Consider the following 5,459-nt stretch of genomic DNA (forward strand, 5'->3'; position numbering starts at 1 on the left):
GAGAGGTTCGCGCTGCGTTTGAATAATCGGAATTTCCGCTGCTCCTTTTCGAAGTAGTGATACAATTGGGACTTAATTTATAATTTCGTGTTTTTACGACAGGGTTGAATTCCATCATTAAGTGTGTTTCGGTCACGTGGTGGCCACGAGACAGCAGTGTTTTTTCTTTGCTTTAGTTAGAATCAGGTGGTTCCGTCCAGTTTGATGCATTGATGCTTATCACGCCATTAAATGAAATGTAAAACCAACATTGTAAGGACTGCTATATCTCTGATAAAAGACTGAATAATCAGTACACATAGAGGGGTAAGATTACACAATGTCTCACACAAATAATCCATACCAAAAAGCAGGGTTGCAGAGATTCAGTTTTTTCATGAAATATGTATATTTAACTTCTTAGTGTCAGGTTTTTCTGTCGGCGTTGTGGATGAACTCCAAATTGCAGACGCCTTGTATGGTTAAAGAAGACAGTTTATTGAAGGGTAAGAAGGGAAAATCCACAGAGGCTTGATCAGGACGGCAGAGCAACGAGCATGGCAGCAGGCCGAAGATGTATCCCACTGCAAAGATGCACAAAAGGTGATCAAAAACAGGAATCTCTATCATATATGAAAACCTAAGTGAACAAGTGTTACCACTCGAAGGTTGTCAACAATCTGGTGAAGTCTCTCGCTCTCCGTGGGCTTTTAAGGGCTGCCGTCAAGGATGATGCGACAAAGCTTCCAAGGCATCAAGGATGATGCCTACCAAAGGGTGCTGTCATAAAGAAACAAAAGGGGAAGGGGTCTGGAGGGGGGAGGGGGGATCCTGACAGTACCCCCCCCCTCAACGGGCGCCACCTGGCGACCCACCAGGTCTGTCCGGATAGGAGCGATGGAAGTCACGGACAAGGCCAGAGTCTGAAATAGCAGAGCGGGGTACCCAGCAACGCTCTTCTGGGCCGTAACCCTCCCAATCTACCAGGTACTGGTACCCTCTCCCTCTCCGACGAACGTCCAGGATACGTCGGACGTTGAGGTCCGGATGGTCATCAATGACGCGAACAGGAGGAGGAGGTTCCGAAGGAGGAGACAGAGGACTGGTGGTAACAGGACGGATCTGGGAGACATGAAATACTGGGTGTACCCGTAGGGTGGGTGGTAACCTGAGCCTCACCGCTGAAGGATTGACAATCTTCTCAATGGCAAATGGACCCAGAAACCGGGGAGAGAGTTTGCGAGCATCAGTCTTGATGGGAATGTTTTTGGAAGAGAGCCAAACATTTTGCCCAGGAGAGTATTGTGGAGCTGGGATCCGCCGTCTGTCCGCCAGCCTCTTATTTTCTTCAGATGATCTCTGCATGGCCATGCAAGCTTCTTTCCAGACCCGCTTGGCACGTTCAAGATGGGCCTGCACTGACGGCACACAACTTTCAGACTCCTGGGCAGGGAACAGAGGTGGCTGATACCCTAGTGCGGCCTCAAATGGAGACATACCCAGTGCAGAACTGGTCATAGAATTGTGTGCGTACTCAATCCAAATTAGGTGGGTTGCCCAGTTGGAAGAATTGTTCTCAGTAACACATCTGAGGGTTGATTCTAGATCCTGGTTGAGCCTCTCGCATTGCCCATTTGACTGGGGATGGTACCCTGACGTGAGGCTGGACGTAGCTCCGAGCTCTTTACAGAATTCCTTCCACACACGGGATATGAATTGGGGTCCTCGATCGGAGACAATGTCGGTGGGTATGCCATGAAGTCTGAAAACATGATCCATCAGGAGTTTTGCAGTTTCCAAGGCTGAGGGTAACTTCTCCAAGGACAGGAAATGCGCGCACCTGGAAAAACGATCTACAATGGTCATGATGATGGTTTTGCCATTTGAGGGTGGAAGTCCACAGACAAAATCTACTGCAATATGCGACCAGGGGCGTCCAGGATGGGGTAGTGGTTGTAGTAACCCAGAGGGTGGTCGGTGGACAGATTTGTTTCTGGCGCACACTGCACAGGCTGACACAAAGCTCCTGACATCTTTGTCCAAGGTAGGCCACCAGAACTGTCTCTTGATAAAGGAGCTTGTACGATTTATTCCCGGGTGGCAGGCAATACGGGACTCATGGGCCCACTTCAACACTTGGGTACGGACAGCATCTGGAACAAATAGTCGGTTTGCAGGTCCTGTTCCAGGATCTGGTTCGTCAATTTGGGCCTGCCTGACCACAGATTCGATCTCCCACTCGATGGCCCCGATTATCTGTGAAGAAGGTAGAATGGTGTGTTCTGACCTCTCATCGGTGGTGCCCCCAAACTGACGAGAAAGGGCATCTGGTTTGATATTTCTGGAGCCTGGTCTGTAGGTAAGCTGGAACTGGAATCGAGAAAAAAACAAGGCCCATCTTGCTTGGCGGGAGTTCAACCTCTTAGCTGACTGGATGTAAGAGAGATTCTTGTGGTCTGTCCATACCAGAAATGGTTGGTCCGTCCCCTCCAGCAGGTGTCGCCACTCCTCCAGGGCCAGTTTGACTGCCAGCAACTCCTTGTCGCCCACATCATAATTCCTCTCCGCTGGGGAAAGGCGTTTGGAAAAAAAGGCGCATGGATGCAATTTTTGATCCTCAGCCCTTTGGGACAACACTGCTCCGACCCCCGTGTCCGAGGCATCCACCTCAACAATGTACTGCTTGGAAGGGTCAGGTTGGATCAGGATGGGGGCGGTGGTAAACAATCGCTTAAGTTCCTGGAACGCTTCTTCTGCTGGATGGTTCCAACAGAACCGAGTCTTAGTTGATGTTAGCGCAGATAGGGGCGCCGCGACACGGCTGAAATTGCGAATGAATCTGCGATAAAAGTTGGCAAACCCCAGAAAACGTTGTAACTCCTTTCTGGTCTGAGGTGTGGGCCACTCAGTTACTGCCTTTATCTTTTCCAAGTCTGCCCCGACACTGCCTTTTCCCAAAATGTAGCCCAGGAATGACACGGATTCAGTGTGGAAAAGACACTTCTCTGCTTTGACAAACAGTCGGTTCTCCAGTAAGCGCTGGAGGACCTGGCGAACATGGGAGATGTGCTCGTCAAGGTTCTTTGAGTAAATCAAAATGTCGTCAAGGTAAACAAACACAAATCTTCCTAGGAAGTCCCTCAATACATCATTTATCAGAGCTTGGAAAACGGCTGGGGCGTTGGACAGGCCAAAGGGCATAACCAGATATTCGAAATGCCCCAAGGGGGTGTTGAAAGCTGTCTTCCACTCATCTCCGGCTTTTATGCGCACTAGATGGTAAGCATTGCGCAAGTCTAATTTGGTAAAGACTTCAGCTCCTTGTAAAGCATCAAAGGCAGATGTGAGCAGGGGCAAGGGGTATTTATTCTTGACTGTGATGTTGTTTAGGCCTCTGTAGTCTATGCAGGGTCTCAGAGTGCCATCTTTTTTGCCTACAAAGAAAAATCCAGCTCCCACTGGGGAAGAGGAGGGTTGAATTATCCCTGCAGCTAGGGATTCTCTTATGTACGTCTCCATAGCCTCACGTTCAGGACGTGAGATGTTATACAACTTTCCTACAGGGAGAGGGGCCCCCGGAAGGAGATCAATACAACAGTCATAGGGCCTATGTGGGGGAAGGGAAAGTGCCCTACTCTTGCTGAAAACTTCTCTTAATTCCATGTAATCTGGCGGGACCTGGGACAGATCTGGCGGTGCCTCGGGACTGGGGGTGTCCTTTGGGGAAGGAGGTACAGCTGACTTCAGACAATGAGAGAGGCACAAGTTGCTCCAGCTGAGTACCTCCCCTCCAGTCCAGTTGATTTGGGGGTTGTGCTGACTGAGCCATGGAAATCCCAGGATCACAGGATCCTCCGGAGTTTTCCATACAAAAAAGGATATTTCTTCCTGATGATTCCCAGAGAGCATGAGAGTAATGCTTTCAGTCTGGTGGGTGACAGTCGCCAGACGGCGACCATCCAGAGCCTTCGCGACAAAGCTAGCCTCTAGAGCTTTGAGTGGAACTCCAAGATCAGTTGCCAGATCGGCATCAATGAAATTGCCTTCTGCTCCAGAGTCCACCAGGGCTGACACGTGGAGGGACATATTACCAAACAGGAGTTGGGCAACCAGTGTCAGGCGTTTAATGGGAACCTTCCTTGAGCTTGCTTCCTTTGTTAAGGTTCCCACCTTCACATCTGGGTGTGAGGGTTCACGTTTAGGACAGTCTCGTCGAAAATGATTGGGACTGGAGCAGTACAAGCACTCCCCAGCCTGTAGTCTGCGGCTCCGTTCTTCAGGAGTTAGTCTTGCTCGTCCCAGCTGCATAGGCTCCTCTTGTGTGTGTTGTTGCAAGCTTGGCCTAAAGTTGGCAGGTTGACGGATCTCTGGAGCGGCCATAAACTGTGCTCCAGGACTGAGGGAAGTCTGAGGGAAGAACCCGCAAATGGTTCTGGCTGGGTGGCACTCGATTCCCTTGATACACTCGATTCTCTTGATACTGACTGCTCAGGGGTTGATATGTCCACACCCTTGTCCGGCATAGAGCTGGTCTTGGTCTCGGTGAACTTGTGAGTCAAGTCCCTGAGTTGAACGAGAATGGCTTTGTTGGTCTCGGTTAGACCTTGAAGAATCTCTGAATGGTGTCCCAGGAGCACATTATGAGCGCCCAATACTTCTCGGGCGTCCGCGGAGTCCATGTTGTGTGACCAGATTGTTCTGTCAGGTTTTTCTGTCGGCGTTGTGGATGAACTCCAAATTGCAGACGCCTTGTATGGTTAAAGAAGACAGTTTATTGAAGGGTAAGAAGGGAAAATCCACAGAGGCTTGATCAGGACGGCAGAGCAACGAGCATGGCAGCAGGCCGAAGATGTATCCCACTGCAAAGATGCACAAAAGGTGATCAAAAACAGGAATCTCTATCATATATGAAAACCTAAGTGAACAAGTGTTACCACTCGAAGGTTGTCAACAATCTGGTGAAGTCTCTCGCTCTCCGTGGGCTTTTAAGGGCTGCCGTCAAGGATGATGCGACAAAGCTTCCAAGGCATCAAGGATGATGCCTACCAAAGGGTGCTGTCATAAAGAAACAAAAGGGGAAGGGGTCTGGAGGGGGGAGGGGGGATCCTGACACTTAGTATATTTTTGCTTTACAAAAATATCAGTCCCTTGCATCCTTTCATATTTCACTATGTTGCCCTTGAACAGACTATTCCCATGAATTGTACATAGGCAGCAGTACCACCAATTTATTTATCAACAAAATGATTATTGCACTTGTAAGATGATAATGATGACTTATAGTTACATACAAGGTAATACAAGTAGCATATAAGCACTAGGGATAGACCGATATGGATTTTTACGGTCCGATGCCGATTCTGACTTAGACGATGGCCGATTATGGACTGCCGATTTTACTTGGGTCGATACTGCTTTTGCTCCCTCAATTTACATGAAAAAATGACAATGATAAATATTACAGGTGTCAAGTTTAAACA

Source organism: Doryrhamphus excisus, linkage group LG6, assembly GCF_037039965.1.
Source record: "Doryrhamphus excisus strain RoL-2023G ecotype Guam linkage group LG6, RoL_Dexc_Guam_v1.1, whole genome shotgun sequence".
Classification (NCBI taxonomy): Eukaryota; Metazoa; Chordata; class Actinopteri; order Syngnathiformes; family Syngnathidae; genus Doryrhamphus; species Doryrhamphus excisus.